Raw genomic sequence first — 20,884 nt, 5'->3', positions numbered from 1 at the left:
GTTTGGTTCTGTTTTGCTCCGTTTGGCTTTGTTTGGCTCCGTTTGGCTCTGTTGTGCTCTGTTTGGCTCTGTTTGGCTCTGTTTGGCTCCGTTCTGCTCTGTCTCGCTCTCGTTGGCTCCGTTTCACTCTGTTTGGCTCTGTTTGGCTCTATTTGGCTCTGTTTGGCTCTGTTTTGCTCTGTTTGGCTCTGTTCCGCTCTGTTTAGCTCTGTTTGGCTCTGTTTTGCTCTCTTTTCCTCTGAATGGTTCTGTTTTGCTCTGTTATGCTCTGTTTGGCTCTGTTTCGCTCTGTTTTGCTCTTTATCACTCTGTCTGCCTCTGTTTCGCTCTGTTTGGCTCTGTCTGGCTCTGTTAGGCTCCGTTTTGCTCTATTTTGCTCTGTTTGACTCTGTTTGGCTCTGTTTCGCTCTGTTGTGCTCTGTTTGGATCTGTTTGTCTCTGTTTGGGTCTGTCTGGCTCTGTTTGGCTCTGTTTGGATCTGTTCGGCTCTGTTTGTCTCTGTTTGGCTCTGTTGTGCTCTGTTCGCCTCTGTTTGGCTCGGGTTGGCTCTGTGTGACTCTGTTGTACTTTGTTTGGCTCTGTTTGGATCTGTCTGGCTCTGTTTTCCTCTGTTTGGCTCTGTGTGGCTCTTTCTGGCTTTGTTTGGCTCTGTTTGGCTCTGTTGTGCTCTGTTTGGCTCTGTTTGGCTCTGTTGTGCTTTGTTTGGCACTGTTTGGATCTGTTTGGCTCTGTTTTGCCTTGTTCGGCTCTGTATGGCTCCGTTTGACTCTGTTTTGCTCTGTCTCACTCTGTTTTGCTCCGTTTTGCTCTGTGTTTTGCTCTGTTTGGCTATGTTTAGCTCTGTTTGCCTCTGTTTTGCGCTGTTTGGTTCTGTTTGTTTCTGTTTAATTCTGTTCTGCTCTGTTTGGCTCTGTCTGGTTCTGCTTTCATCTGTTTGGCTCTGTTATCCTCATTTTGGCTCTGTTTGGCTCTGTTTTCCTCTCTGTGGCTCTGTTTGGCTCTGTTTGGCTCTGTCTGGCTCTGTTTGGCACTGTTGTCCTCTGTTTGGTTCTGTTTTGCTCCGTTTGGCTTTGTTTGGCTCTGTTTGGCTCTGTTGTGCTCTGTTTGGCTCTGTTTTGCTCTGTGTGGCTCTGTTTTGCTCTATTTCACTATGTTTTGCTACGTTTGGCTCTGTTTGGCTCTGTTTGGCTCCGTTCTGCTCTGTCTCGCTCTCGTTGGCTCCGTTTCAATCTGTTTGGCTCTGTTTGGCTCTATTTGGCTCTGTTTGGCTGTGTTTTGCTCTGTTTGGCTCTGTTCCACTCTGGTTAGCTCTGTTTGGCTCTGTTTTCCTCTCTTTTCCTCTGTTTGGTTCTGTTTTGCTCTGTTATGCTCTGTTTGGCTCTGTTTCGCTCTGTTTTGCTCTGTTTCACTCTGTCTGCCTCTGTTTGGCTCTGTTTGGCTCTGTCTGGCTCTGTTAGGCTCCATTTTGCTCTATTTTGCTCTGTTTGACTCTGTTTGGCTCTGTTTGGCTCTGTTGTGTTCTGTTTGGATCTGTTTGGCTCTATTTGTCTCTGTTTGTCTCTGTTGTGCTCTGTTTGGCTCTGTTTGGCTCGGGATGGCTCTGTTTGACTCTGTTGTACTTTGTTTGGCTCTGTTTGGATCTGTCTGGCTCTGTTTTCCTCTGTTTGGCTCTGTTTGGCTCTGTTTCGCTTTGTTCGGCTCTGTTTGGCTCTGTTGTGCTCTGTTCGCCTCTGTTTGGCTCTGTTTGGCTCTGTGTGGCTCTGCTTTGCTCTATTTCACTCTGTTTTGCTCTGTTTGGTTCTGTTTGGCTCCGTTTCACTCTGTTTGGATCTGTTTGGCTCTATTTGGCTCTGTTTGGCTCTGTTTTGCTCTGTTTGGCTCTGTTCCGCTCTGTTTAGCTCTGTTTGGCTCTGTTTTCCTCTCTTTTCCTCTGTTTGGTTCTGTTTGGCTCTGTTATGCTCTGTTTGGCTCTGTTTCGCTCTGTTTGGCTCTGTTGTGCTCTGTTTGGATCTGTTTGGATCTGTTTGTCTCTGTTTGGCTCTGTTTGGCTCTGTAGTGCTCTGTTTGGCTCTGTTTGGCTAGGGTTGGCTCTGTTTGACTCTGTTTACTTTGCTTGGCTCAGTTTGGATCTGTCTGGCTCTGTTTTCCTCTATTTGGCACTGTTTGGCTCCGTTTGGCTCTTTTTGCTCTGTCTCACTGTGTTTTGCTCCGTTTGGCTCTATTTAGCTCTGTTTGGCTCTGTTTGGCTCTGTTTTACTCTGTTTGGCAATGTTTGGCTCTGTTTGTCTCTGTTGTGCTCTGCTTGGCTCTGTTTGGCTCTGTTTGGCTCAGTTTGGCTTGGTTTGGCTCTGCCTTCCTCTGTTTGGCTCTGTTTGGCTCTGTTGTGCTCTGTTTGGCTCTGTTTTGATCTGTTTTGCTCTGTTTGGCATTGTTTGGCTCTGTTTGGCTCTGTTTTGCTCTGTTTGGCTCTGTTCCACTCTGTTTGGCTCTGTGTGGCTCTGTCTTGCTCCGTTTGGCTCTGTATGCAACTGTTTGTCTCTGTTGTACTCTGTTTGGCTCTGTTTGGCTCTGTTGTGCTTTGTTTGGCACTGTTTGGATCTGTTTGGCTCTGTTTTGCCTTGTTCGGCTCTGTATGGCTCCTTTGACTCTGTTCTGCTCTGTCTCACTCTGTTTTGCTCCGTTTTGCTCTGTGTTTTGCTCTGTTTGGCTCTGTTTGCCTCTGTTTTGCGCTGTTCGGCTCTGTTTGTTTCTGTTTAATTCTGTTCTGCTCTGTTTGGCTCTGTCTGGTTCTGCTTTCCTCTGTTTGGCTCTGTTATCCTCTGATTGGCTCTGTTTGGCTCTGTTTTCCTCTGTGTGGCTCTGTCTGGCTCTGTTTGGCACTGTTGTCCTCTGTTTGGTTCTGTTTTGCTCCGTTTGGCTTTGTTTGGCTCCGTTTGGCTCTGTTTGGCTCTGTTGAGCTCTGTTTGGCTCTGTTTGGCTCTGTTTGGCTCCGTTCTGCTCTGTCTCGCTCTCGTTGGCTCCGTTTCATTCTGTTTGGCTCTGTTTGGCTCTGTTTGGCTCTGTTTGGCTGTGTTTTGCTCTGTTTGGCTCTGTTCCGCTCTGTTTAGCTCTGTTTGGCTCTGTTTTGCTCTCTTTTCCTCTGAATGGTTCTGTTTTGCTCTGTTATGCTCTGTTTGGCTCTGTTTCACTCTGTTTTGCTCTTTATCACTCTGTCTGCCTCTGTTTGGCTCTGTTTGGCTCTGTCTGGCTCTGTTAGGCTCCGTTTTGCTCTATTTTGCTCTGTTTGACTCTGTTTGTCTCTGTTTCGCTCTGTTGTGCTCTGTTTGGATCTGTTTGTCTCTGTTTGGCTCTGTAGTGCTCTGTTTGGCTCTGTTTGGCTCGGGTTGGCTCTGTTTGACTCTGTTTACTTTGTTTGGCTCTGTTTGGATCTTTCTGCCTCTGTTTTCCTCTATTTGGCACTGTTTGGCTCCTTTTGGCTCTTTTTGCTCTGTCTCACTGTGTTTTGCTCCGTTTGGCTCTATTTAGCTCTGTTTGGCTCTGTTTTACTCTGTTTGGCATTGTTTGGCTCTGTTTGTCTCTGTTGTGCTCTGCTTGGCTCTGTTTGGCTCTGTTTGGCTCAGTTTGGCTTGGTTTGGCTCTGCCTTCCTCTGTTTGGCTCTGTTTGGCTCTGTTGTGCTCTGTTTGGCTCTGTTTTGATCTGTTTTGCTCTGTTTGGCTCTGTCTGGCTCTGTTAGGCTCCGTTTTGCTCTATTTTGCTCTGTTTGACTCTGTTTGGCTCTGTTTGGCTCTGTTGTGCTCTGTTTGGCTCTGTTTGGCTCTGTTTGGCTCAGTTTGGCTCGGTTTGGCTCTGTTTTGCTCTGTTTGGATCTGTTTGGCTCTGTTTAGCTCTGTTTGCCTCTCTTTGGTTCTGCTTGGATCTGTTCGGCTCTGTTGGCTCTGTTTGCCTCTGCTTTCCTCTTTTTGGTTCTGTTTGGCTCTGTTTGGCACTGTCTGGCTCTGTTTGGCTCTGTTGTCCTCTGTTTGGTTCTGTTTTGCTCTGTTTGGCTTTGTTTAGCTCTGTTCTGCTCTATTTCACTCTGTTTTGCTCTGTTTGGCTCTGTTTGGCTCTGTTTCGCTCTCTTGTGTTCTGTTAGGCTCTGTTTGGCTCTGTTAGGCTCTGTTTGGCTCTGTTTTGCACTGTTTGGCTCTGTTTAGCTCTGTTTGGCTCTGTTGCGCTCGGTTTGGCTCTGTTCTGCTCTGTTGGCCTCTGTTTGGCTCTGTTTGGTTCAGATTTCCATCATTCACAGTAATTTGCTTTTATCTTTTTAATTTGAAATCTTGCTGCTTAAATAAAACACCAACTGATTACTGCGGCTCCTGTGAAACTTACATGGCAGACATTCATCACTGAAAGCAACTGACACACGTCAAATTCAAAGTACTTTCATGTCGCATCTCTTTCTGCTTCTGTCTCGCCCCCAGCTCCCTCTGCCCGTCTAGCTCCCAGGTCAATTAGCTGCTTCATGCAGACACGGTGAATTCGTGGGAATGGGTAAAACTCGTGGGGTAAAGAGACTCCTGGATCTCATCTTCCTGGTTCTCCCAGATACTGATTACAGGAATGTGCACAGTGCCGATTATCCACAGTCACTCCCCTCCAAGTTGTTCAGCTTTTTATTTGATTTTCACACTGGATTTCAATGTGAAGAAAGCAGAGCTGAGATAAGCTTTATATTGTTCAGCAGATGTAGTGCAAGAAGATACATGACAGGACGATGGTAACAGTGCTCTTTGGATGTGGTGAGCACCAGGGAAGGATTGGCACCATTACTGTGTCGCTCAATTAGTCTCGTGACAAATCTCGTGCTGGAAATGACAAGAAAACCCGTTGAATTTGGTCCGTGTTTTGGTTTCAAAAGAGCCGAATACAAGGTAAGAAAGTACATCTCGCTCGAGTGGGTTATAAAATGGCAGAATGACCCGTGCTGTTGCTATAAAATTATAGAAAGTTACGGCACAGAAAGAGGCCATTCGTCCGGGCGTGCTGCTTTCAAAGAGCAGTAGCGATTGTTTGATCCATCAGGAGTGATATTTGTGCCGATGCAAACAGTAGGCAGCAATATTCGTACTTGTCCCACCCATATTTTGCCTCACACCAACATGTCTATACTCAGTGCTTTGCAACCAGCCCTTCTCCTCTCCTCTTGCTTCATTCCACTTGAACCAAGTGTGATGTTTTCTAGCTCTTAAGGTGCCCTTGAACCCTCACTCCTCTGATTCTGGTGGGGTTTAAAACGTTTCCAGTCAACGAGTGATCAACGCTCGTTCTAAAAAAACTCAATAACTCGACATTCCCTGACCGGGAATCGAACCCGGGCCGCGGCGGTGAGAGCGCCGAATCCTGACCACTAGACCACCAGGGACGTTAGGCCAACTTATTTCGGTTTGGCTGATCTACGTTGCTTTTGCCTATTGTTTTTCAGTTCAGATCTCTTTCACCATAAAACTGCCTGTTAAGGTTCAAGATAAACGACTTCTTCAGCCAATGAAAACAACGGTTTCTGTGATCTGGAACATGAAACCGACAGTGAGGTAAATAGTCCCACAAGCTGCTCATGTGAAACTTTCAATTTCCAATGCCCTCCAGCCTATTCGCTGTTGGTCCAATGGAAGCGCCGATTCCCAGTCACTGGACATCAGGGAAACGACCAATAAGGCTTGACATTTGGATTATGGAGGCAACTTTTGACATTTTTTTTTCATTCCGGACCTCTACCAGAGACAACTTTCTCCGACCAAATGGTCTGTTTAGGTTGAACACAAGCGACTTCTTCACCAATGAGAAGAACCATTGCTGTTAGCTGGAAAATGAAATCGATACTTTCCTCCTTTACGACAATTCTTAAAGCCTCCCCCTTTGACCGAGCTTTTAGTCATCTGACCGAATATGTGGCTCGGTGTCATACTTTGTTGTATAATGCTCCTGGGTAACGCCTTGTGACGTTTCATTAGGTTAAAAGCGCTTTATAAATTTAAGTTGTTGTTGTAGGATATATATAGAAAGGGCCAGTCTCCTGTTTTATCTTTCATGCTGATACTTTTTGTCTGTGACATTTTAACATGAATTCGCACAACTAATGTGAATCAAGTTTGCGACGTTAAAAACGTTTTAACCCCCTGAGGGAACTGAACCACATTGAGAATCACAGAGGAACAGACACAGAGAGAAAAACATCGAGATTAACAGAGGCGTAAAGAGAGACACACACCCAGAAAGCAAGGGTGTCACCAATTTGGCTCAGTGTTTGTTCCATTTCTGAAAGCAAATTTCCTGAATGTTGACAAATGAATGAAAATCAGAAAATACGGACGTATTTGGATGGGTTTCCTTGTAATTAACTGATAGTTAATTTGGTTAAAATCAAAAATGGTGAAAACTTTAGTCAGCAGGATTGCAACCGTCGTGTTCATATTTACAACAAACGGAAATTATTGAACTTTCACTCACTTGAATAAACAAGCTTGGATAATGCTCTTGCCAGCTTTCAAACCGCAGCTCCATCATATGTGAAGCGAATATGACCTCACTCGCCTCTATAAACCCTGCGCTGTAAAGATCCCAATGGAGCTGTCTGGAATGTTAAGCGGTGACGTCATGCAGCAGCACTTTGGGTCTTTGTTTTGAAGAAATGGAATTCGGCTGTTCTCATTAGGAATGCTGGAGACAGACTGATCAACAATGTCATCATCAAATGGCACAGCTCAGTAAGAGGACCTTCCACCATGCTGTCTATGTCAGTTTTGGACAAAGAGCTTTATAATTAATGACAATTTCCTTCTCTTTCTCCTTAGCCCTGTTTTTTTCGCTTTCAAGCCATTGAACAATTCCCATTTGGAAACTCGGTGTTAAGAAGACCAATATTAAAAGCTTCAGCTGGTTCCACACCCGAGCAAATATGTCAGACTTGCTCCAGACACTGACGTTTGCAGTGCTTTACTTTGGTCAGAAGTTCAAGGCAATATAATTTGCAGGTAAACCTGGATCTTGTTTTTTTATTCATTCACGTGATGTGGGCTTCGCTGTCTGGGCCAGCATTTATTGTCCATCCCTAGTTACCCTTGGGAAGGTGGTCTGCCTTCTTGAACTGCTGCAGTCCATGTTGTGTAGGTACTTCCACTGTGCTGTTAGGAAGGGAGGTCCAGGATTTTGACCCAGTGACAGTGAAGGAACGGCGATATATTTTCAAGTCAGGATGGTGAGTGAATTGAAGGTGATGGTGTTCCTATCTATCTGCTGCCCTTGTCCTTCCAACTGGTAATGGTCGTGGGTTTGGACGCTACTGTCTAAGCAGCCTTGGTGAATTCCTGCAGTGCATCTTGTAGATGGTACACATTGCTGCTTCTGTGCATCGGTGGTGAAGGGAGTGAATGTGGATGTGGTGCCAGTCAAGTGGACTGCTTTGCTCTCGATGGTGTCCAGCTTCTTCAGTGTTGCGGGGGCTGCACTCATCCAAGCAAGTGAGGAGTATTCTATCACACTCCTAACTTGTGCCTTGTAGATGGTAGACAGGATTTTGGGAGTCAGGAGGTGAGTTACACATTGCACGATTCCTAACCTCTGACCTGCTCTTGTAGCCACCATATTTAGATGGCTAGTCCAGTTCAGTTCCTGGTCAATGGGAACCCCCAGAATGTTGATAGTGAGGGATTCAGTGATGGTGATGCCATTGAACATCAAGGGGCGATGGTTGGATTCTCTCGTGTTGGAGATGGTCATTGCCTGACACTTGTGGGGTGCGAATGTTACTTGCCACTTGGCAATATCCAGGCTTGGGCTGACCAGATCTTGATGCATTTGGACATGGAGTGCTTCAGTATCTGAGGAGTCGGGTATGGTGCTGAACATTGTGAAATCATCAGCTAACATCGCCACTTCTGACCTTATGATGGATGGAAGTTCATTGCTGGAGATGGTCGGTCCGAGGACGCTACCCTATGGAACTCCTGCAGTGATGTCCTGGAGCTAAGATGACTGACCTCCAACAACCACAACCATCTTCCTTTGTGCTAGGTATGACTCCAACAAGCGGAGAGATTCCCCCTGATTCCCATTAACTCCAGTTGTGCTCGGGCACCTTGATGCCACACTCGGTCAAATGCTGATCTCAACTCATCTCGGGAGTTCAGTTCTTTTGTTTATATTTGAACAAAGGCTGTAACGAGATCAGGAGCTGAGTGGCCCTGGCGGAACCCAAGCTGGGCATCGGTGAGCAGGTTATTGCTAAGTCTGTGCCGCTTGATGGCACTGTTGATGACTCCTTCCAGTACTTTACTGATGATGGAGAGTAGACTGATGAGGCAGTAATTGGTTGGGTTGGATCATTCTCACTCTTTCATTCCCAGTTTGGTTGGGAGAACGAGGAGAGAGAGTGTAAATTGCAGGGTTCCGGGGAAAAGATCAGGTAATGGCAGTGACAGGACGGGCAGAAAGACCGCTTTCTCCGCTGTAACCATTGCATGATTTCATACAAATAATAGTAGTAGGGGACCAGCTTCTGTAGTCGTGGCCGAGTGGTTAAGGCGATGGATTATAAATCCATTGGCTTTACCCCCCCGCAGGTTCGAATCCTGCCGACTACGTTTATCATTATTTTGGATTTTATCGGCGCACAGACAGAGCTAATTATCGTTTGAATCGAGGGAAAGCGATCCAAACACACCCGTTTTCTCTTGTTTCCGTTCATTTGTCAGCCTTCTGCAAATCTCCAGTTGGAAATGGAAAACAAAACGGAGCCAATTTGGTAACATGATTTTACTGTGGCATTTGTCTCTCCTTAGGCCTCTGTCACTCTCGGTGTATACCTGTCTGTGTTCCTCTGTGTGTGGGTCAATGTGGTTCAGTTCCCTGAGGAGGTGAACACATTTTTACGAGCAGAAACTGTATTCACATCAGTGGTGCAAGTTCACATTACAATGTTACAGTGAAAAATATCAGGATGAAAGAGACAAGAGTAGTTTGTCTCTTTCTATGTATGGACTACAACAACAACTTATATTTATAAAGCTCCTTTTTCCTAATGAAACGTCACAAGGCGTTCCCCAGGAGCATTTTATCACAAAGTGTGACACTGAGCCACATAATCGGTCAGATGACTAAAAGCTCGGTCAAAGGGGGAGGCTTTAAGAACTGTCTTAAAGGAGGAAAGTATCGATTTCATGTTCCAGCGAACAGCAATGGCTCTTCTCATTGGCTGAAGAGGACACTTGTGTTCATCCGACACGGACAATTTGGTCAAAGTTTGTAAAAGTAAACTCCACTACAGTTTGGCGGCCTATAAACAACGCCCACCAATGTTTGCTGCCTCTTGCTGTTTCTTAGCTCCACCCAAACTGATTCTACATCTTGATCCTTCAATCTGAGATCCTCTCTCACTAATGTACCAATCTCGTTCCTTATTTACAGCGCGACTCCGCCTCCTTTCCCTTTTTGCCCATTCTTCCTAAATGACGAATATCTTTGAATATTCAGATCAACCAATCACACTGCTCTTTGAAAGCAGCACACAGGGCCGAATGGCCTCTTTCTTTGCTGTAACATTCTGTCATTTGTTGTTTCCTAACACCACGGTTAAGATTAACTTTCTTATCTTCCATGTGATGCTTTGAATTCAAGACAATAGGCCAATTTAGCGAGTTTTCTTATGATTTCTAGCACGGAATTTGGAACCGGACTCGATGAACGACAATTAAATGGTCTCAATCGTAAGATGCAGCTCACCGAGTCCAAACAGGCACCGTGAGCATCAGCCTGTTATGTACATTCTTGCTGTGCATCTTCTGAGCTATAAGCTGATCACAGCTCCACTTTCTGCACATTGAAAGACAGTGTGAAAATAAGCACAAGTTCAAATCTTAACAACGTGCATATTTGTGATTTTCTGTGTCTGTCAATGTGGTTCAGTTTCCCATTTTTACCACCCAAACATTACCCATGTTAGTTCTCTGACTTCATATCAGCAACAACAAAAAAGCAGTTAACAGGACATTTCTCTCATTATTTTGAGTGGAGACTGTTCAGCAACTAAACTTCTGGATGTTACAAAGCGGAGGTTGATTGAAGATTTCAGATGATTTTATTAAGTAACTGAGAATGCTCGACGGTCCGAATGGCCAATTCCTGAACATTATTTTTTATATTCTAATTCAGCGTCAATGTTGGTGAAGACAATCTTTGTGTCTAATCTGAATGTGGTAGTGAGGCTGAGTGGGCTTAGCCGCTGGTTCAGGTTTCGATCTCTCTGGTGATTTGGGCTTTACTCCCACCGCTGTCAAACTTTCTGGTGCTTTGTTATTTGAGACGCTTCCAAAAGATTCTCCGTGCGGTGAAGGGGCAGCTGAGCTGTGCCGTGTTGTATTTCAGTTGGAAGAATGAGGAGAGACAGTGTAAATCCCAGGGTGACTGGGAAAAGGTGGGGTAATGGCACGGACTGGAAGACCTTCTTTCACTGGAACTCCCTGTATTCATTCTATTATTTTAAACAAACAACATGCAGCCTTTACACCGTTGTTCTGGCCGAGTGGTTAAGGCGTTTTTCCACGTGGTTCGAATCCTGCCAACTCCACTTCTTCTCATTCCTGTTTGACACAAACTGTCTGCAGAATAAATTATCGGTCAAATGAAGAAGAAAACCACCCAAACACCCCCGTGTTTCTGACTTCAGTTCATCTGCAAATATTCACTACATGTGCAGTCTGAAATGGAATAATAATTGTCCAAGTTGGTGACATTCTTGCTTTCTGGGTGTTTGTCTCTCCTTCGGCCTCCGTCACTCTCGTTCTTTGTGTCGGTGTGTGTTCCTCTGTGTGTGTCAATGCGGTTCAGTTCCCCGAGGGGATGGACACATATTCACCCACACAAACTTGACTAAAATTGGTTGTGCAACTTCATATTAAAATGTCAAAGAGAAAAAATATCAGGATGAACGATGCAAGTGGAGTTTGCAATGTTTGGAAAGAGGTGCAGCAAAGAAGTGGAAGATGTGAATGATGTTATTGATGATTGAGAGGAATGCATTACAACTTTGTGGATTTTGTAGGTCGATTACCTTCCACAGTTTGAAATTCAGAACAAGCTGAGGCTCCAGGAGGAAACAACATTGATCTCCCTGAATTTTCACATAGGAAATAACGCGTGTGCATGCCCCGCTAGGTTGTGACAGAGACAGGGCGGGCAGAACGTCCTCTTTGTCTGCTGTCACCATTCTATGACTTCATATAAATAATACAGGCTTACTGCCAACATTTGTAGTCGTTGCCGAGTGGTTAAGGTGATGGTCTTGAAATCCATTGGGGTTATCCCGCGCAGGTTCAAATCCTGCCAACTACATTTTCCATTATTTCTGATTTTTACCATTGTAAATGGGATCGACATTTTCACAACACCTGCAGTAGCAAAGAATGACCAGTGGGTGGCAGTGGAACCGTGATTGCTCACAACACATGAAGCAGACGCGGTCTGAATTATTACTGCATTTGGCACTGTCTCTGTTCATATTAACTTAGACGCCGTTTCTGTTTCTATTCCACTAGGACATGTATCTGATCATATTAGAGAAGGTCATCTCTCAGTTGTTTCTGTAATTGGTTCAATCTCAGTTGTTAATGTACTGGACTATGGCCATAATACAGTTGGCACTTTCTCAGTCATGACTGCACTGAAGCAGGTCTCGACCAAAGATACAATAAGCCATGCCCCAGTTGGCACTGCACTAGAGCTTGTCTCTGCTTATAGAAAACTAGAACATCTTTTTATTTGCATTTCACAAGACTCTGTCTCAGCTATTACTCCAGTAGAACCTGCCACGTGTCTATCAAACTGGACCCTGTCTCAGTTAATTCTGCACCAATAAATGCCTCCATTCATATCACACAATTCCCTGTTTCTGTTGTTATTGTCCTAAACCATTACTCTCTTATTACTGTACTAGTGTATGACTCTGTTTTTATTGATCTCATACCTTTGCCTGTATTTAATTCACTAGACACTGCGTCAGTTGATCTTAAAAAGAGCCCTGAATTATGTGAAGCTGCACTAGACCGTGTATCAGTTTTCTTAAACTGGATCCGGTCAGTGTTATTGCTACACCAGGCTGGTTCGTATTACACAAGATCCTGTCTCAATTATTACTGCACTCGGCACTGTCCCACTTATGTTTCACTAGGTCGCGGCCCTGCTTATAACACACTGAATGATGTCTGCACTTATATTCCTCTAGATCGTATTTCAGAACAATTTACACTAGACTCTGTATCAGCCTGGATCACACTCGAGCTGATCTGTCTTTTTAATTAAAATGGATCCTGTCTTTGCAGAGACTTTGTCTTTGTACCTCTGTCTCTGCTTCTATTCCACTCTCCCTTTCCCTGTTTTTTCTCCACGAGATCAGATCTGTCTCACTTCCACTGGCGGCAGTCTCCGTTATTACGACATAAGACTCTTTCTGGGCAGCAATTACCCTGTGCCCTGTGCCTGTAATAACTGCCCTATTTCACTTGATGTTGATCCAGGCCCTGTATCGGTAACTATTGCACGAGACACATCTCAGCTATTACAGCAGTAGACCTTGTCTATGTTAATATAGCACTCGTCCCCGCCCCTGTTATTCATGCACTAGGTCACGTCTTTGCTTAACTAACATTAGATGGCCTCTCTAGTAATGCCTCTGCTTAAATTGCACTAGGCCCTGTCTCAGTAATTACCACACCAGGCTCTGTCTCTGTTGTTACTACACTATTCTATGTCTCTATAAGGTGAACGTTGAGTTAGAAATGGGCCTCTGACTTTGGCCTAAAACTACAGGTTTTGACTGTTTGTTCCGTGCAGCTCCTAATATTCAGTTTCATTACAGCCAACAGTGTTACATATGAGACATCACCTGTTCTGTGTGTCGGTGTGAAAAGAAATCATGCTGCGTCATTCCACAAAGATAAAAGATGTATCTTCACCAGAATGTTTCATTTTATTTTATTTTCTCTTATTCAAACTGTAACTACAGATCGTCAAATAACGTAAATATTCATTGATAGTATATTCTGTTGTGTGCTCTTGTTTAGATATTCAAGTCATACCAAACATTTCTTTGCTAAGACGGGCACGTTTGTCACCACAATCACTTAATGTCTGTCATATCTCTATCTGAGACAGCGTCTAACTCACTGAAACGTATTGATTTCTCTCTCTCAGATAAAATCAAAATACTGCGGATGCTGGAAATCTGAAACAAAAACAAAAATACCTGGAAAAACCCAGCAGGCCTGAGATCATCTGCTGAGAGGAGCACAGTTGACGTTTCGAGTCCGTGTGACTCTTCTTCAGAACCATGTAAATGGAGAAATGCGGTGAAATATAAGTTGGTTGTGGGGGGTGGGGCAGGTTGAGCTGGATAGAGGGGCAGTGATAGGCGGAGGCAAAGAAGAGATGTCATAGACAAAAGGACAAAGAGATGTTGACGGTGTGATATTAGCTAAGAAATGTGCTAATAGGTGACATTAAGGGTAGAAATCAGGACGAGCAAGGTAGAGATAGCCCTAGTGGGGGTGGGGTGGGGCGAAGGGATCGAAATAGGCTAAAAGGTAGAGATAAAACAATGGATGGAAATACATTTTTTAAACATGGAAATAGGTGGGAAAAGAAAAAAATATATGAACTGTTGGAAAAAAGGGGGATGGAAAACTGGGTGGGGATGGAGGAGAGAGTACATGATCTAAAGTTTTTGAACTCAATATTCAGTCCAGAAGGCTGTAAAGTGCCTAGTCGGAAGATGAGGCGCTGTTCCTCCAGTTTCCGTTGAGCTTTACTGGAACATTGCAGCAGGCCAAGGACAGACATGTGGACATGAGGGCAGGGTGGTGTGTTGAAATGGCAAGCGACAGGGAGGTCTGGGTCATGCTCGCAGACAGACCAAAGGTGTTCCGCAAAGTGGTCACCCAGTCTGCGTTTGGTCTCTCCAATGTAGAGGAAACCGCATTGGGAGTATCAAATGCAGTAGACAAAATTGAGGGAAGTGCAAGTGAAATGCTGCTTCACTTGAAAGGAGTGTTTTGGCCCTTGGACGGTGAGGAGGGGGGGAGTAAAGGGGCAGGTGTTGCATCTTTTGCGGTTGCATGGGAAGGTGCCGTGGGAGGGGGTTGAGGTGTAGGGGGTGATGGAGGAGTGGACCAGGGTATCACGGAGGGAACGATCCCTGCAGAATGCCGCCGGGGGTGGGGTGAAGGGAAGATGTGTTTGGTGGTGGCATCATGCTGGAGTTGGTGGAAATGGTTGAGGATGATCCTTTGAATGCGGAGGCTGGTGGGGTGATGAATAAGGACAAGGGGGACCCTATCATGTTTCTGGGAGGGAGAGGGATGTGTGAGGGCGAATGCGTGGGAGATGGGCCGGACTCGGTTGAGGGCCCTGTCAACCACTGTGTGAGGAAAACCTCGATTAAGGAAGACGGAAGACATGTCAGAGGAACTGTTTTTGAAAGTGCCATCATCAGAACAAATGCGACGGAGGCGAAGGAACTTAGAGAATGGGATGGAGTCCTTACAGGAAGCGGGGTGTGAGGAGCTGTAGTCAAGGTAGCTCTGGGATTCGTTAGGCTTGTAATGAACATTGTTGGACAGTCTATCACCAGAAATTGAGACAGAGAGGTCAAGGAAGGGAAGGGAAGTGTCAGGAATGAACCATGTGAAAATGATGGAGGGTTGGAAATTGGAAGCAAAATTAATAAATTTTTCCAGGTCCAGACCAGGGCATGAAGCAGCACCGAAGCAATAATCGATGTACCGGAGAAAGAGTTGTGGTAGGGGGCGGGAGTAGGACTGGAACAAGGAATGCTCCACATACCCCATAAAGAGACAAGCATAACTGGGGCCCATGCGGGTACCCTTAGCCACACCTTTTATTTGGAGGAAGTGAGAGGAGTTTAAGGAGAAATTGTTCAGTGTGAGAACAAGTTCAGCCAGATGGAGGAGAGTAGTGGTGGATGGGGATTGTTTGGGCCTCTGTTCGAGGAAGAAGCGGAGAGCCATCCGAGCATCCCGGTGGGGGATGGAGGTGTAGAGGGATTGGACGTCCATGGTGAAGAGGAGGCGGCTGGGGCCAGGGAACTGGAAATTGATGATATGATGTTGGGTGTCAGAGGAATCACGGATGTAGGTGGGAAGGGACTGGACAAGGGGAGAGAGAATGGAGTCAAGATAGCAAGAAATGAGTTCCGTGGGGCAGGAACAGGCTGACACAATCGGTCTTTCGGGACAGTCCTGTTTGTGGATTTTGGGCAGGAGGTATAAGCGGGCCGTCCAAGGTTGGGAGACTATGAGGTTGGAAGCTGTGGAAGGAAGATCTCCAGAGGAGATGAGGTCAGTAACAATCCTGGAAACAATGGCTTGATGTTCAGTGGTGGGGTCATGGTCCAGGGAGAGGTAGGATGAAGTGTCTGCGAGTTGACACTCAGCCTCTGCGAGGTAGAGATCAGTGCGCCAGACAACAACAGCACCACCCTTGTCAGCAGGTTTGATGACAATGTCAGGGTTGAACCTGAGAGAACGGAGTGCAGCAAGTTCAGAGAGAGACAGGTTAGAGTGGGTGAAAGGAACAGAGAAATTGAGATGATAGCTTCCCCGATGGTCTAGTGGTCAGGATTCTGCACTTTATCAGCAGGAGCCTGGGTTCGATTCCCAATCAGGGAATGTAGATTTTTTTATCTTGTTAAAATGGGTATTAATTACTTATTGATGGAAACCATTTAACAGCTCCAACAGAATCAATGGGGTGATAGTTGAAGTTTCACCGCAGAGTTGGAAATGTCATATTTGGACAAGTCTAGAGTAAAGATAGAAGCAGAGTGAAAGAAGGACAAGAGAAGGGCTGGGTGCAAAGCACTGACCACAGAGATGGTGGCACCAGGAAAAATATGGGTGGGAGAAGGGCAGATTTTGCTGCCTACTGTTTGCACTGACATAAATATCACTCCTGATGGATCAACCAATCACTACTGCACTTTGACAGCAGCACGCCAGGCCGAATGGCCTCTTTCTGTGCTGCAACTTTCTATAATTTTATGTTTTCCAACAGCACGAGTCATTCTTCCATTTTATAACCCACTCGAGCGAGATGTACTTTCTTACCTTGTATTCGGCTCGTTTGAAATCAAAGCACGGAGCAAATTCAGCGAGATTTCTTGTCATTTCCAGCACGAGACTTGTCACGACATTAATTGAACGACATATTAATGGTGCCAATCCTGCACTGGAGCTCACCGTGTCCAAAGAGCACTGTTACCATCTGCCTGTTATGTAACTTCTTGCAGTACATCTGCTGAACTATATAAGCTTATCACAGCTCTGCTTTCTTCACATTGAAATCCAATGTGAAAATATGAGAATTTTCAAAGCTGAACAACGTAGACAAGACTGGAAGGGAAGTGTGATTGTGGATAATCGGCACTGTGCACATTCCTGCAATTAGTACTTGGGCGAATCAGGAAGATCTTGGTGTCTCTGTACGCTGCTATCTGTAAACCGATCACGTTTTGTTTTACGTTCGCACCATCTGACCGCGTTTGCATCAAGCAGCTAATTAACCTGGACGGGCAGAAAGAGCTGGAGGTGAATATCTGTCCTGCACAAGTTTCACAGCTAATTCAACAACCCCGCCTTTTCTCCACAGCCATTTATATTTTATTGTCTCTCAGTATTTCTGTTCAAGTGAAACACCGCACACACTTGCTTTAACTGTGACCTGCCACTTTTTCGACCAATCGGGCAATTTTAGCAGCAGTGGAAGTGGTATTTGGAACCAAGCCTTATTATTACTGCCCATCGCCTTGCCTAGCATTGCTACTCAAATAGAACAGAATCAAAGCAGCAACAATACGTCATAAGGCCCCACAAGTCTCCTCCGTCAATTTTTAAGATCATGGCGAAGCTCCAGCCTCAACACCAAATTCCCACCCGATCCCGATCGCCCTTCATTCCCTTAGAGTCCAAAAATCAGGAGAATTTTTGGATGTTTTTTCTTCCATTGATCCGAGAGTTCTGTGGACACCTGGTTGAAATCAGCAATAATGAGAAGCACAGTCGGTAAGATTGGAACTTTCCTGAGGAAGCCCCAGTGGATTTTAACAGCATCGTTTTCACCACTCAGCCACAATGATTGACCAAGGCCCCAATGCTTTCCATTCAATCATCAATAACAACATTCACAGCTTCCGCTTCTCAGCTGCACCTCCTTCCAAACATTGTGATCCATTTTCCTCAGGAACTGTTTCTAGATTCAATATTTACCTGCTTTGTGTCCTCATTTTGAAAACAGTATCAATATCCAACACAAATTGAATTGCAAATCTGAAGGACAATCAGTGGAAAACAAGTCACTCAGTAACACAAATCCCATGGTGCTCATTTTCAGATTCACAATAGTCAGCTTTTCAAGAACATGAAGGAATTTGACAGTGAAAAGATTTAGAAAGTTGGTGTGACTTTTATTTGTGACTCACTCACTCGGGTCTTCTTTGAAGGCTGCTCGGAGGTTTAGTGACCGGGATACAATCTACCTGCGTTTTCCTGAGCCTGTGCTCGGTGTATTGGGAGGTTTGGCCCTGGTTGGAGTATCTCGCGTCCCAGGGATGGGCAGTAACCCGCTGATTGAAGCTGCAGTCGCCGCTTTCTGTTGGCAGCGGGTGATTGGAGAGTGCAGGGCCGGAATATTCCTGCTTTTCTGCTCTTCCCTGTCTCACTCACTGTGGAGCTGAGGAAGAGGGAAGAATTGATGAGTTTGTTTGAATCCAATAACTTCATAAATTTCCAGTGTGTTGGATATCAGTGCATGGTAGGTCTAAATGTTTTCTCATTATATTTGAAATTAATATTCGAAAAAAAGCCGCTTGCCTGGGAGCTCACTGGATAACAGTGGAGCCGGCAACATTTCCGGTGTCTTGACATTCAGTTCAAGTAGCCAATGACAACCGGGAACTGAGTGACAATGAAGGCTGATGGGGGGGTAAAAAAGGGAAGTTTCGTCCTTGGGTGGTCTCGAACCACCAGCTTTTCGGTTAACAGCCGAACACGCTGACCAATTGCGCCATAGGGACTGATGAAGATGTTATGCAGGATATCAGTGAGTTAAAGCTTCAGATTGCTGCTACTGGAATGACAATTGTCTCTATCAGTTTTACTCTTCCAAAATAAAGGGCAGGACATTCATTGTGGATACATGGAAACAGCCTGATCCCACCCACTGCAGACACATCCATGTCACCGGGAACCAGCTCTCCTACAACCGGTGCCGTCTCCCTTCGAGTCTTTGCGTGCCCTGACTGTTACCAAGTATTCTGATTGTCCCGAAGCCGATATTAGGTTTGAATTCCTGATGTACAGTAACGAGAATCCTTTCAATGTCTCAGATCAGTTAATTTCACTGATAACATCAGAGTCAATGTTCCAGCGTCTTAAAGAAGGGAAAGGTACCTTGACTGTCTCTGGTCAGTCGGGCAGTTCACCCTTCATTCTCCTCTGATTCCGGTTCCCAAAGAGTTTCTAAAGATTCACAAAGCTGGAGACTGGGTTTTCTGTTTTGGTTCCTTCTCCATTTTCCCACCTGCCAACTGACAATATTTTCCAAAATCTCATCTCAATCCCCCGCCTTGCATCATGTCCAGGGATGAGGAAATACAGTTTTGTGGAGAGATTATAGAGACCAGGATTGTTCTCTTTAGAGCAAAGAAGTTTAAGTGGAGATTTCATGGAGCTGTTCGAAATAATGTGGGTGGGGGCAGCGGGGACGGGCGTCTTGATGGAGCAGATAGGGAGAGACTGTTTCCACTGACGGGGGTCAGTAACCACAGGATTGGGATTTAAAGATAGTTAAGGAAAGACAGACTTGCATTTATACAGCGCTTTTCCTGACCAGCGGATGTCTGAAACCACTTTCAGCCAATTAAGCACTTTTTGAAATTAAAACAGAAAATACTGGAGAAACTCAGCAGGTTTCGCTTTCCACAGACACTGTCAGACCTGCTGAGTTCTACCTGCATTTAATGTTTTTATTTCAGATTTCCAGTATTTTGCTTTTATTGAAGTACTTTCTGAAGGAGAGTCATTGTTTTCATGCAGGAGCACGGCAGCCAATCACTGTTCAACAAACACCCAAAGCCAGGGACTTCACAATATGCAGATCTTATAATCTTGGTTGAAGGATAAACAGTGACCAGGACACATGACTGCATCCTGCTGTCTTCAGCAAACTTCAATCTGCAAGTTATGATGATGGTTCTGGCCAGTTTCGAACGAGGTAACTCTTCATATCTTTGGTAAACATGATAACCACTGCCCTGCAGAAACAGGGGACAGGAGAGAAGCTCAATGGGCCTCACTAAAATGTTATGCGGTGACGTCATGCAGCAACACTGAGTCTTTATTTTGAACAAATTGAATTCAGCTGCTCTGTTTGGGGATGCTGGAGACAGACTGATCCAATAATGTCATCATCAAAAGGCACAGCTCTACAAGGGGCCCGTAGTATCGATGTCAGATTTCCACAAAGAGCTTTCGACTTAATCTCAATTTCTTCGTCTCTTTCCATAACTCTGATTTTATTCTCCCTTTCAAGTCATTGTCCAATTCCCTTTTGAAAACTCGGAGTTAAGAGAAACAATATTGAAAGAGGCGCAGGAGCTTCTGCCTTGTCCATGCTCAGTGTGTGACAATTAACAACGATTCCCTGACTCATTGAGATGAAGGGTTGGACTCTGAATTCTTTTACAATTATTCAAATTTTAAAAATAGTTGATTTCAAATCGAATTTTCAGAAAACAAATGTCTATTCTGACCAATTATCTCCTCATTTTCCTCAGTCGATACCTTTTACCAACATTTCATTGAGTAAACACGCACAGTCACCACAGGAAAAAAAACACATCGTTTGAAACATTGAAATAGTGAAACATTGAAATAATGAAGCTAATAGTGGAGATGATTTCTGTATGTTACAAAGTGCAGGATGATCTGATTAACTGGCGGAGCTGGTTCGAGTTTCCCAGTGACCTATTCCTGCTCCTTTGCTTCTGTTCTATTTCGATGATAATACCAGTGAAGGGAATTAGGAGCAGCCAATGGTAAGGTGGTAGTGTGGCTGAGCGGTCTAAGGCGCTGGATTAAAGCTCCAGTCTCTATAGAGGCATGGGTTCGAATCCCACTCACTGCCAATCGTTCCAGTGATGTCCCTTTTGGGATCTGCAGCAGCCCCTTTCAAACCAACAGATCGACAGATACCAGCTCACACTAGCGGAGTGTGCGGTATTTTATTTCGATAGGAAGAACGAGGAGAGACAATATAAATATCAGTTGCTGTGGGGAAAAGGCGGGGTGTGGAATTACAGTAGTTGAGTTGCTCTTCCAGAGAGTCGGCATGTAAACGACATGCTGAATGACCGTCTGATGTAGCCATCTATGATTTTATACAAACATCATTAATGCAAATCTGGGGCTTGGATTTGTGACTGAGTGGTTAAGCTGACGGGTTTTGAATGCATTGGGATCTCCACAGGTAGGCTGGAATCCTGCTAATTACGCTTCTTATTATTCCTGAATTTTACAGTGTACCTGCACAATTAATTGTCCGAATAAGTTGCATAAAAACCATCTAAAACCTCCAGCGTTCTCTAATTTCTATTCGTCTGTAAGCATTCACAAAAGTTGCAGCGAGAAATGAAACAAAAACGGAACCAGGTTGGTGTCAGGCTTGATTTCTGGGTGTTTGTCTCTCCTTCAAGACAATCCCATGCCCTCTGTCACTCTCGGTGTATATGTCTGTGTGTGTTCCTCTGTGCGTGTCAATGTGATTCAGTTCCCCAAGGGCATG

At 44.9% G+C, this 20,884-nt stretch overlaps 4 non-coding genes across 4 annotated transcripts; 3 read left to right on the top strand and 1 right to left on the bottom strand.

The window, feature by feature from the left end:
• Positions 1 to 5,330: 5,330 nt before the first annotated feature.
• trnae-cuc (transfer RNA glutamic acid (anticodon CUC)) lies at positions 5,331 to 5,402 on the bottom strand. The gene has a single exon. It is a non-coding gene; the product is annotated as a tRNA-Glu (tRNA).
• Positions 5,403 to 8,536: 3,134 nt separating this feature from the next.
• Positions 8,537 to 8,619, top strand: trnay-aua (transfer RNA tyrosine (anticodon AUA)). Its single transcript has one exon. It is a non-coding gene; the product is annotated as a tRNA-Tyr (tRNA).
• A 2,664-nt stretch (positions 8,620 to 11,283) lies between these two features.
• trnas-uga (transfer RNA serine (anticodon UGA)) lies at positions 11,284 to 11,365 on the top strand. The gene has a single exon. It is a non-coding gene; the product is annotated as a tRNA-Ser (tRNA).
• An 8,780-nt stretch (positions 11,366 to 20,145) lies between these two features.
• Positions 20,146 to 20,228, top strand: trnaf-aaa (transfer RNA phenylalanine (anticodon AAA)). Its single transcript has one exon. It is a non-coding gene; the product is annotated as a tRNA-Phe (tRNA).
• Positions 20,229 to 20,884: the final 656 nt, after the last annotated feature.

Source organism: Cetorhinus maximus, unplaced genomic scaffold, assembly GCF_964194155.1.
Source record: "Cetorhinus maximus unplaced genomic scaffold, sCetMax3.hap1.1 HAP1_SCAFFOLD_417, whole genome shotgun sequence".
Lineage (NCBI taxonomy): Eukaryota > Metazoa > Chordata > Chondrichthyes > Lamniformes > Cetorhinidae > Cetorhinus > Cetorhinus maximus.
Note: the sequence above shows the minus strand (reverse complement) of the source record. Positions and strands in the feature narration are given on the sequence as shown.